The sequence below is a fragment of the Conger conger genome, chromosome 4 (genome assembly GCF_963514075.1).
Source record: "Conger conger chromosome 4, fConCon1.1, whole genome shotgun sequence".
Lineage (NCBI taxonomy): Eukaryota > Metazoa > Chordata > Actinopteri > Anguilliformes > Congridae > Conger > Conger conger.
In genome coordinates, this window is record NC_083763.1 from 43,928,262 (window position 1) to 43,941,570 (window position 13,309).

The window sequence follows — 13,309 nt, forward strand, 5'->3', positions numbered from 1 at the left end:
GCTTTAGTGTTATTGACAAGCCATTTGTCTACCCATTACGATCCAAGCCTGTTTATTGACCGAAGATTATTGACTTCTGTTTTGTAGACCATCGCCTGCCTGTACCACGACTTTGCCTGCTGTCTTTGTGCTTTTGCCCTGCGGAGCAGACTTCGGTCTTGACTCTTGCGCCATCATCGACCCTGAGCCTGCCTACCGTCCGCCTGTCTGTCCCGCTGACAGCTTTCCTGGCTACCGGACCTTTTGCATGGTGTACCGATTACGAGACTGCCTTCTCCCTCGGTACTGCACTTTGGTTTTGGCTGGATTTTACGTGTACAAACATGGTTTGTTTTTTGACTACACTCTCTGGATATTCCCTGAATAAAGCCCTGACGGGATTTTATTACACCCCTGTTTCTGAGTTGTGTGTGGTCTGGATCTGAATCTCAGTAAGAAAGGGGGTGCTGAGGACTACCCAGCCTTTGTGAAATGCACATTGGGAAAACGTTGGAAAAAAAACAGAGAAGGTTTAAGCTGTGCCAACACTCAGACATCGGATATCAGACGTCAATCATCAGTCATCATTCATCAGTCATCAGCAAACATTTTGCATTGTTTCTCATTGAATTCCAATTTTTTATTCCAAAGTCAACAAACAAACAGTATCATTTTATTTTTCTTGGTTTAAATTCTGTTAAATTCTGCCCATTGCTCCCAGTCAGACACAAAGCACATTACTGAACATATTATGTTCAGCCATGTTCAAAAATATGCATTCATTTTATGAAAAAGAGGAAGGAAGGCAGGGCTGCACCAGTCAGCTAGTTGAGCATTTATATTTAGTGTGAATACTTTCTTCTCACATTCATTCCTGCTGCTCTGTCAGTCAGGCTGTTTTACATTCACTTATCAAACCACTGAGCCCTGATCCACAACGCCCCAAACTCTCTCCTGGTAAGTGTTTTATCAGTTCTTTGAATTTACTCTAAATTATGTTCCAGTATTTTTTGGTACAAGAATTTTAAACTTGGATCAAATTTAAAAAGAAAGTTAATTGAATTTTCTGGTGAGAAATTGCTGTTTATTCCTGACAAATATCAGTGTATTTGTGTGAGGTCTTCATTGAGGCCAGAGCATGAACTGTGTGGAACGCAGCACAGTAACACAGTGTGCTCTTGTGTAGCATCTGTTACAATGAGAATACTCAGTGTTCTTCTCTGCCATTTATTTTTGCAGGTAAATAAGAATAATCATATAAATATTTGTATGAATGTTTTCAGTCTGATGAAGCCATGGTCTTCAGCACCTTGTTGGTTACCCTCTTGACTGTGTCAGGTAAACTGTTATGTTTTTATGTTTTTCTATAGGGTGCCATATGCGACAATATGCTATAATTTCTCTTATGATTTTTTCCCCACATTTAAGCTAAATTTCCCTTTTTTCTTATATTTAATGAAATTAAATGTTGATCTTTGAAATGATCTTTGAAATCACCGGTGTAAATGTTATATGTGCTATCCACAAATTATATGATGTAAGTTTTATTATTTAGTAGTCTTTATTATTCATCTCAATGTATGAAACATTGAGCAAATCGGTTATACATTTAGCTAAATAATCAAAACTAAACAATTAAACATGATTAACAGAGAGGTATCCGATAGAATGTCTTTATTCAGTTCACAGCAAGTCAGGCAGGCAATGGTCATATCCAGGCAGGCAGGAATATCACAGGTAACCAAGTTTGTGGTGATTAACACAGGTGAGGGTTTGAAACAAAAAATGAAATCCAAGGTACAAACAAAAGTCCAATCCAAATCAGAAAACAGCAGTTCCAACGCAGACAGAAGGGTAATTCAGAAGATGCGGGGGACTTGGAAAAATACAGAGACAGAAAAACAGATCATTACAGGATAGCACATTTACACCTGAAGAAAAAACTTAATTATTTTTGTTGTGACCGGTAAAGGAACCAGATGCAAACCACAGGGATTAGCAAAAATCATTGTCTTTATTACAGTACAAGATATCTGAGGTTCAGACAGTGCCAAAACGAGATGCAGAAGAATATTCAAAAACACAAGCAGAAGTTGTAGCCAAAAATCAGATGAGCAAAAGTACAAAAAGGAGCAGGCAGGAGAATAAAACTGGACTAGATCAGAAGTAGTTTGTAAGAATAGTGCTTTACAACATTTAACTATCGAGAGAAGCAGGAAATAAGAAATGCGAGACTGGAAGGAATGTTAAAATCCCGGAAATATCACGTTTCATGTTTGTCACGTCATGTTTCATGTCTTAGTTACGTTATTGTTATGTCACGTATTATGTTAACCTAGTCTCGCCATGTTTTTATGTTTTATTTCTTGTTACCATTTATTTCTTAGTCTTGCCATGTCATGTTAGATAGTTTATTGTCATAATTTTGCAAACTTCTTATGTCATGATTTATGTTTGTTTCATGTTATGTGGTTCTGTTCATTGTTTAGCATACACTTTTTCGTGTCTTTCTGCAAACCTTGCATTCCTGCTTTCTCTCTCCCTTTCTGTCACTCACACCCTAATTGTTTCAATTTCCATTGTCTTCTTACTAATCTACTAACTTTAGATCAGGATTGGTAATACTAACATTCTAACCATGTGTTCATGATACCTTATGTTTCTTGTGCATGTCATTTACTCATTTACTAACGCTAGGGCAGGATAGGTTTATTACTAACGATTACTAATTACCTCGTTTACTTGTCAATCCTCCACACCTGATTTCCATTCTCATGCTGCTCTCAAGCTAATTGTCTGCACCTGTCTACACCTGCATATAAGCTCAGTTCCATGTCTTGTCTTTGCGAAATTATTGCCCCCTGTTCGTCAATGCACCGCTTTAGCGGTGGCTGTCAAGCCATTTGTCTACCCGTTACGATCCAAGGCTGTTTATTGACCATAGATTGTTGACTTGCCTGTACCACAACTTTGCCTGCTGTCTTTGTGCTTTTGCCCCGCGGAGCAGACTTTTGCACCGTCATCGACCTCGAGCCTGCCTACCGCCCGCCTGTACTTCTGCCCCGCTGAAAGCTTTCCTGGCTACCGGACTTTTTGCATGGTGTATCGATTACGAGACTGCCTTCTCCCTCGGTACTGCACTTTGGTTTTGGCTGGATTGTATGTGTATGAACATTGCTTGCTTTTTGACTACGCTCTCTGGATATTCCCCGAATAAAGCCCTGACAGGACTGACAGGCATTTTGGGTCCAACCCCCCACGCACCCGTCTCAGGAAACTTCCGAAAGCACCCGAATAGTGAAGCACGCAGACAGGGGAGTGACTCGGGCTTGTAACATTCAGACACAGATATAACAGGTGATCACAAATGTAATAACTGTAAAAGAATGGGAAACAGAAAACCAAATCTAATAATGAAAAATAATAAATTACAAGAATAACAATAATAAACTAACAGACAGACTCAGAAAAATAAGAATTTTAGTTATATGTGCGAAAAAAGGGATATTTTGCCTAAAATGGGGCGAGATTGGCTTAGTGGGTAAGTCGGAAAGTTGCCGGTTCAATCCCGTCCTGGTTGTGTCGAAGTGTCCCTGAGCAAGATACCTAACCCCTAAACTGCTCCTGAAGAGCTGGCTGGTGCCTTCAGTGTGTGAGTGTGTGTTTGAATGGGTGAATGAGAAGCATCAGTTGTACAGTACATTGGAGAAAGACACTTTATAAATGCCGACCATTTACCATTTAAATGTGGGAAATAATGAACTGAAAAAATTATAGCATTTTATGGTAGCGTTTTCATGTTCGGCACCACATATTTTTCCAAATTAAGTTCAGATATGTCAGTCTACAAATATGTTTTTGTATTCGTATCTCTGTATCTTTCTTCGCTGATTATCTCAATAAGCAGCTGAAGTGAAAAATCTAAATCCATTAACTGACAAAGGCATGTAGATAATTCCCGTATTGTGTACAGCCATTAGCTCTGAGCAGTGCGACTTCTCTATTTTATTGGAAGAGAGAGGAGAGTGACATTGTCTCAGGCGGTAAGAGAAGGCCTCTGGTAGTTGGAGGTTGCAGGTTGGATCCCACCCTGGGTGTGTCAAAGTGAAAACACCTAAACCCCAAATTCTCCTGATGAGGAGATTGGTGCGCTGCATGGCAGCCAGTCACTGTGAGTGTGTGGATGGATGAATTAATTAACTAATTAATTAATTAATTAATTAATTAATTAATTAATGGATGGATGGATGAATGGGAAGCATCAATTGTACAGCGCTTTGGATGCAGGTGCAATATAATTGCCAAACATTTACCATTTAAAAGCGAGAGTTTACTGTATTAGATGAAGATCCTCTTCACACCCAGATTTGAGACAGAGGCATGATGGGAATATCTCCAGTTTTACAAAATAATCAGACCTGTATGCAGCTATTGATGTTCTGTATTTTTGGAGAAAATGTTCAGTGCAGTTGTCATAAAGTTCATTTTTGTGAATTGAATCCATGATCTGTAATGTCAGCAACACGTGTCTGTACGAGCATTTTTGAGCTGTGTGTGTGTGTGTTTGTTTGTGTTTCAGGTGTTCTTGGCCAGGACGGATGGGGAGTGATTTACTCCCATAACAAAATCTGTGCCTTAAAGGGGTCTTCAGTAGGCATGCACTGCACTTACTCATATCCCGAATATTATTTCGAAAATTCAAAACAATATAATTACACAGTGCAGAAAGCATTGTGGTTTATTCACTGGAAAACTGCACAGGAGCCTGAAGACCTGTCCCAGGACCCAGAGTACTCTGGCCGTGTGGAGTACCGTGGAGATCTGAAGAGTAACTGCACTTTTAGAATAAAACAACTGAGAGAAATGGATTCACATACATATCGCTTCAGGTTCCTGACTAACACTACTGATGGAAAATATACTGGAAAACCTGGTGTCATATTGAGAGTTACAGGTAATCATTTAATGCAATGAGCTCATAGGATTCTTCTCCCATATCTGTGAATGGAAGACTGGCGAAGGGAGAGATGTTTTTTACAGTTTCCCTTTGTTTGCAGCTCTACAGGTGAGGGTGAATCCTGGCTCAGTGACAGAGGGACAGAGGGTAACACTGACCTGTAGCACCAACTGCACTCTGGCTGGCAGCCCAGCCTTCACCTGGTACAGGGACGGATCTCCTCTGCCCTTCACCACCCAGACACACCAGCTCACAGCCAGCAGTGAAGATGGAGGCAGACACACCAGCTCACAGCCAGCAGTGAAGATGGAGGCAGATACTGTGCTATAAAAGACTATGGGGACCTCCCCTCCCCTGCAGTGGCTCTTACTGTGTTGTGTGAGTACAAGAGGCCAGACCTGTGTGTTTCACACTATTGGTGGTGTTATCATCACTGTAGAAATGTTTTACACATCACACAGGTTTCAAAGCATTCAGCCTGAATTTACAGTTCATTTGTACAGATTATCATATGCTGCATGACTTTATTTATTAGCTGAAACATTAATATTGGAAAATAAGATGATTTAATTATTTGAAAGCACAACATGTGTGAGTCCAGTTTAGAAACTACAAACTATTCTACCCTCTTCCAGATCCTCCTAAGGGAGTCTCAGTATCAGTGAGCCCCTCTGGTGAAATAGAGGAGGGCAGTTCAGTGACACTGACCTGCAGGACCGATGCCAGCCCACCAGTGCAGAGATATACCTGGTTTAAGGATAACAGAACTGTACCCTCAGAGACGGCAGGACCAGAGGCAAGCTACACCATTAAAAACTTCACACAGCAGGATGCCGGAGAGTACTACTGTGAGGCAAAGAACGCCCAAGGAGCTCAGAGCTCTATTGCTGTGACTTTAAAGGTGCAAGGTATGGCCAGAACAAGTCTAAGTTAGGCTGCAGCCTACATTACAAAAATGATTACTCCAATACCTAGCCCATTGTTTCTTCACACATAAAATCAATCACTCGAAATGCATTCACTGAAATTGGCCTAGTGACAAAGATGTTGGAAGATTGGTGGAATTAATTATAGTGACTAATATATAATCCATCCATCCATCCATCCATTATCCTAGTGCTTATCCTGAACGGGGTCGCAGGGGGGCTGGAGCCTATCTCAGCATACATTGGGCGAAAGGCAGGAATACACCCTGGACAGGTCTCCAGTCCATCGCAGGGCACACACACCATTAACTCACACACTCATACCTATGGGCAATTTCGACTCTCCAATCAGCCTAACCTGCATGTCTTTGGGTTGTGGGAGGAGACCCACGCAAACACGGGGAGAACATGCAAACTCCACAAAGAGAGGCCCCGGCTGACGGGGATTCGAACCCAGGACCTCCTTGCTGTGAGGCGGCAGTGCTACCCACTGCACCATCAGTGCCGCCCTAATATAAAATCGAACAACTAATTTTTATTCCAAATACAGTGGTGTCATGTTCTAGTTTATTCCACTTCCCTTGTTGCTGGTGTCTGCACACACACCTTTGCCGGTCTCTCTCAAACATGCTCCAAATAAAATAATTTGCTACACATGAATATGCTAAAAATAATTGTTTAATTCAACAAACGTAGGCTAACATTAAATGCGCAGAGCAGGTTCAGCAAGCATATGTCCAATCACAAACAGACATCACTACATGTACTCAAACTCAACCAATCACATTGACCAATCACAAGTGTGAACAAATTCTAGTAAACGTGCAGTACGTTCTAGTAAACGTATCTTCCCACATTTATAAACTTTCACCTGACAGACCATGGTGTGCTGTGTTGTGAGATTACCATGGCTGCATCATGACTGACACTGATACATCTATCTGCCTTTTTATAGGAGGTTGGTCCTGGACTGCGGTCGCAGCAGCAGGAGTTGTGGGAGTGGCGGACATTGTGGCTCTTGTGTTTCTTGGTGTACTCTGCATGAGGTACGTGGCTGAAAATCTGTGCCAGTTCACAGTCACTCATTAGTAAATGATGTCGGATTAGACCTGCGGTGTAAAAACTAGCATACATTTCTGTAGAATGATGCTGTCATGTGCTAACTATTGATGCCATACCCCCCCCTTATGTCTCAGTTGTGCTTAGACCACTGCATCATTCGTTATTTTGGATTATTGCAATGTAAACTTATGACTGATTTTCTTCATATATTTTTGTTTTTTCTGTCTATAAGGAGGAGGAAACAATCAACAAATGAGGAGGTGAGTCAATCAAAATTAAATCAATTTCATAGATTCCTGGTTTTTGGACTTTTGTATTTGTGCCTTTGTTGTTTGGACTTTCACCGGGTTTTTGAACTCTGCCTGTGTTTTCGATTACTCTTCTGATTACCCCATATGTACCCGTCTGCCTAGATTATGACGGTCCCTCGATTATGTTTTGGATCTGCCACTTGTTTATGAAAATTTTCACGTTATTCCTGAGTCTGCTCATGATTCTTCTGCCCCGAGTCATGGCAGCTAAGTTCCCTATAGACTGCTGGCTAAGGTGCATGTAGTCTAGTGGCTAAGGTGATACCTTGATGACTGATGACTAGGACCTGATGAACTGATGAACTGATGAACTAGGAACTGATGACTAGGTTCAAGCCTGGTGTAGCCCCAGTAAGAGGGGGAGGGCGGTTGGCCTCTGCTTAGTCTAATCAACTGTAAGTCGCTTTGTAAAACGTGTCCACTAAATGACTGCAATGTGAAAATGAACAGAAACTTTCTGCAGAACATTCCCATCCTTTACCTGCCTGTTCTTCACCCTGTAGGGGAATAACAGCCCCGTTTATGACAACACTGCAGGGCTGCCAGTGAGCCACACTGAAGCCCAGGGTACAGACAAAGGCAACGGTGAAGGTCCCCTCTACTCCTCTGTTCAACCTGCCAACATCCGCACCCAGCAAGACCTTCTGCACTCCACTATTCAAAAGCCTCTCCCCAAGTGTGAGGACGATGTTCAATACGCCAGCATCCGGTTCCTGCCCTCTCGGACTGCCCCCAGGTGAGAATATCCCCTCATTACACTCCCATTCCATTCCACTGTCGCTGTGCCAGCTCTTCTGTTAATCCCAGTCTAGATTAAACAGCCGACAGGAAATGGGATAAAGCCAGATGGGATGGTTTTCAAAAGTTTTTTGCAGGAAGACTTTGTGGTGTGTACTATCCAGTTTTGTACTTTCAGGGTAGATTTGGGAAATTTGATCCTTGAAGGACAAAACTGTACCTCCACATGTACCACCACATGCTGCTCTACTGTCACTTATTTCTGAGTGTGTACCTACACGTGATGATGCCTCGGGCAGGATGGGCTCTGCTTAAATGAGAATGGGAATGAGTATGACTTTAATAGAGCTTAACTGAGCTGTTTTCTCCATGCAGGTCACCAGCAGTGAAAGAAGACTGTGCTCTCTACAGCACAGTGCGGAAACATCAAACATGAAATGAAACCGCCAGATCTCTTGTCTAACAAACCGCAGTGTGCTCAAAATTTTCATTCATTTGACATTCTGTGAACAGTATATACAAACCCCCCCCCATTTCTTCATAGGTATCATCAAGATGCTTTATTTTCTTAACTAGGTATAATTTGTTACATAATTTGTTGATATTTGCTGGATTACAAGGCTTTTTGTCTGCATATTTAACCTTAGCTATTGATTTAGTGAATTAACTGGTATAATCTGTTGCTCTGGTTACATTTATTTTAATTTACTAATGGACGTAGAAACATCGACCATTTTAGATTAGATTTCTAAACCGACACACAATTAAAGTTTTTGCGAAAGGATTTTGAGCAGTAATTTGGCAACATACCTGGATTACTGTACGAATGGGCAAGGCTCTTTTCCCTGCCTATACACATTATCGTGGCTGCCAACCAATTAAGTAATTTGCCAAGCAGTGTGGTTTGCAGAATGTGAATTTATTTAAGGTGTAATTGTGGTTCTTTATGCCATCAGCACTGTCATTTGCATTTTAGTACTGGGCAAGACCTACACACCACTGGTAGTTCATAAATGATTCATGTAGCAATGGTAAAACATTACTATAACTATTTGTGGTAGTAAATTATCCTCAAGATAGATGCATGCTGTACATTTCATCTGCCTGTAGATGGTTTTATTTTTACAACAGTAAACGAGACAAACCTGTATGTAAATGTGTGATATGTTGCAAGATCTTTTATGAAGCAAGATTAAATAAAGTAGGTTGGGAAATTGGTTTTATATAGGGATCCTGGGGTGTTTGACTACGGTTGGTGCCTACATACAAAGCAGGAATACAGGGTCAGCTTGGTAGTAAAACACAGAACTAACTTAAATTTGGAACACAGACTGAAGTAAAAAGAGCTGTTCCAGGTTTTACTACTGCAGTTATCCAACTAACTCGGTAATCCTGCTCTGTGGGTTTTATTCAGTGCAGTTATCCAGCTAACTCAGTCATCCTGCTTCATGATACAGGCCCCAGATGTGCCCTTCTAAGACCAGAGGGATGATCTCTTTTTCCACTGGTTATTATCCTCCACATTTATGCCCTGCCTGGTCAGGATCGGTCCACTGCTATCTGCCCGAATGTCCACAGAAGCGCGCACACAGTTCAGCCAGGTACGCCTCACACAAACCCACACAGGTACACAGTGTGGGGTGCCACCTGAGATGCACCTGAGGCTGGGCCCTGTTGTAGCCAGAGCTCCAAAACTTACACTGCACAGGAAGGGGTGTGGCTATACATTAACAGTGGTGCCGTCCACCCTTGGCCCCACCCACATCATGTGACCACACCCTCCAAACAGATATAAAAATATCACGACACCACATACATATGTAGCCATATGTGGGGGGGGGGAGGGATGAGTTTAATTTGTGATGACAGTGATGATTTCAAAATGAACAGAACAACTCGATGAAAGAATAGTGCATATTTTAAATCTCCAGCTCTTTTACAGAAAGCGGCAGGCACACCTGAATCGAGTTTTGGTGGTCATTCCCCTCTTGCACCACTAGAGGGAGATCCTGTGCCCACCGCCTGTGAATTTGTCAAAACTCCTCAGAAACAAAACATTTGGTCCTCCCTGCGCAAGAGGCTATGGCCTTCAGCAGCAGCCAACAAGCCAGTAAAGTCTTTCTGAAATTTAGAAAAATACTCAAGGAAGATGGAACTGAGAGAAATTAAAGACCAACACCTTTCTTGTATAAAAACAAAGGCTGTTATAAGTCCCACAGCTCTGATTGGTCAGTCTGTTGATCAAGGGGGTGGAGATATGGACACTTGCCCTGTATTTGGAGACTGAGCACCACCTGCTGGACGAGAGAGGAACTGTTCAGAGTCCCAGTCAGAAGCACAGACCAGAGAATTCAGCATCATAACTGAAATTACCCCACAGAGAGGTTACAAGATCTGCGACTGCATGTAATCCCATTTCCCCAGAAACTAAGCCATATATACATTCACCGAGCACTTTATTAGGAACATTTTGACTTTATTACACTTACTTATTCATGCAATTATCTAATCAGCCAATTGTGCGGCAACAGTGCAATGCATGAATCATGCAGATATGGGTGAGGAGCTCCAGTTAATGTTCATGTCAACCATCAAAATGGGGAAAAAGTGTGATGTAAGTGACTTTGACCGTGGAATGGTTGTTGGTGGCAGACAGGGTGGTTTGAGCATCTCAGGAACTGCTGATCTCCTGGGCTTTTCACGCACACTAGTTTCTAGAGTTTGCAAACTGGTCAACGCTGACAGGAACGAGACAGAAACGGAAATAACCATGTTACAACAGTGGTATGCAGAAGAGCATCTCTGAAAACACAATCCATCATAACTCTAAGTGGATATGCTACAGCAGTAGAAGTGTAAAAAAGTCTAATAAATACCTAATAAAGTGCTCACTGAGTATATATATAATGAGGCATTTTGGACACAGCCTGTGTTCAGCGTTCTTGTGCGATTCCCCCGTTAGTGGCATGGATGACTTTCATTGTATCAACTCTGGTTTTTAAACGTTTTGTACATTTTACATTTAGTCTTATCTTTTTGAAGCGCAAATGTCTCTGAAGAATACGATTAGCCTGAAGAGTGTTACTTCTACACTATTAATTAATCCCTATTAAGCCTCTTTATTTTGAGAGCTTGAAAACTGGTAATGCACAGCTATGATTTCCTCATGATATAAGTTGTTATTTTCTGTAATATTAATCCCTTACCCAAAACATTTAAATTCACAGGACTGTTCAGGAGGAGGTTTCCTTCAGAGATGGTTCATTTTCTGGGATTTAAATTTTTTATTATTTCTAAAGAATCCTTCATTGAACACAAAAGCTGTATGGGTCTTTTAAAACATACACTAAAACATAATATTTTTATTATGGGAAGATGCGCCTTTTATATTGTGATTTTGCATTTATCTTTCAAGAATATGGTTGATATTGTTGGTTACCTTTTTCTTAGTTCTGACTTCTATATTTCACTATTGAAAAAACATAATTTGATTGACTCTAAAGGTAAATCCATGGATAGATTCAGACTACATTGTATGACATTATTATGGTATGTATTAAGCATCAGCAAAATTAGATAAATCTTTAGACAGTCCATCTAAACATTTCCATCTGTTCCTCTATGGGGATTAAATGGGTGGAGTTTACCAGACTGAGCGACTGGTTCAGGGACCTGCTGTAATGGCCAATAAATGGCTTCTTGAGCTTTGAATATGGAGATTTTTATAGAGAGATTTGCAGCACAAGCTACAGTATGTGGATAACACCATTGCCTCACAACAACAATGTCCTGGGTTTGAAAAACGGGCTATTCTGTGTGGAGTTTGAATTGAATCCCCTTTAATCCCTTTACCAACTTTATCCTTGTCTCAGTGTAACTCTTCCCACAATGCCATTTACGTGTTGAGGAGGGAGGTGTGGTGGCGAGACGTCCAGACCACACCAATACAATCCTGACATTGTTTTCAAGACAGATTTTATGGCTGACTATTTGGTGAATGTGTAGTGGATACATCCCTCTGTGATAATCCAGCTGCTTTACAGTCACTTTAAACATTTATTTTTCAAATAATTGACATACTTTTGCCAATCTATTTTGCCATGGGATTCCAAACCAGTATTACAGCACAATAACTAACATTGTGTTGCTTCTCTTCATGAACACTATACACCAAGCATTATATTCAACAACCGGCCGAAATAATATTACCATAATATCCTTTTGGATATATGGGATCAAGCCTTTACTCAGAATATGTGCCTGTACTAATGCAATTATTCAAAACACTTGTGAAATTGCATTAAAGAATATTTGTTTCAATTACACTAGGGCTCATCTTCACAGTGCCGACCAACTGCATTGTGTCCTGTCACTGGTCTCCTGTCACTGGTCCCATTCAACTGATTGTCTTTTGTAAAATTCAACCTATTGAACTTGAATTATCTTCGTTTTCTTGAAGTATATCTCCAGATCTTATGAGCATGATTCATACTTATCCTGAATTTTATATGCCCCAATTTATTGAAAACGTTAACTGAATCCTGTGATTCCAGGAGTGTTAATCTGAGTTAGGATAAATGCTTAGAGAAAATAAAGAGCAATTTGCATGATCAAGTTGTAAAAATAACAGCTTATTCTGAATAGTTTTCTGAAGATGCTGACTGATGGGTGAGTGATGACTGATTATACTGTATCTCAATATTCACAACACAGTATTACATAATGCTAGCTATACTGTACATCTCAGAAATAAAATGACAGTGTAGGTAAATTTTTGTTCTTCAAGCATCACATTTCCCAAATATACCTTTAGAGTCCTGTGAGGTTGCTTTCGCATGGCTCTGTCTGTGTGACGAATGGGAACGCAGCACTTCAGTGCCGTGACGTACAGTCCCGTTCCACGATGTTGGAGAACAAGCCTGTCCCCAACTCTCGGTCTGGTGTGGACAGCGTCCTGTATATTCCTACATCTTCCCAGAGAGAGAGAGAACAATAAAATCTACTTTACAATTACTGTATCTTAGTATTATCATATATTAACGGCTGTGCTCTCATAACCTTACTATCAATGGTATAGTATGTACTGTATGTGTCTTGACTGAGCCATACTAGTGTTTTGGGTACCAATGTGCAAGCTGGTTGCTGAAGTGAGAGATTTGGTCAGAGTGAGTGGTTTAATGACTTTCTGAAGGTAACTAGGGGCAGTAGAATTAGCATCTTGCAATGTCAATCTGAGTAGTTTCAATTGATTGTGGACAGCTACTGGAATGTGGCTACCATATGTTGTTCCCACAAGGTGGGACACCCCTCCTACAAATTAAAGCGACATGTATATG

The 13,309-nt window shown here is 40.9% G+C and overlaps 1 non-coding gene across 1 annotated transcript; it reads left to right on the top strand.

Annotated features, from left to right (window-relative positions):
- Window positions 1-12,779: 12,779 nt before the first annotated feature.
- On the top strand, window positions 12,780-12,980 carry LOC133127797 (small nucleolar RNA SNORA73 family). Its single transcript, XR_009708659.1, has one exon. It is a non-coding gene; the product is annotated as a small nucleolar RNA SNORA73 family (small nucleolar RNA).
- The last annotated feature ends 329 nt before the right edge of the window (window positions 12,981-13,309 follow it).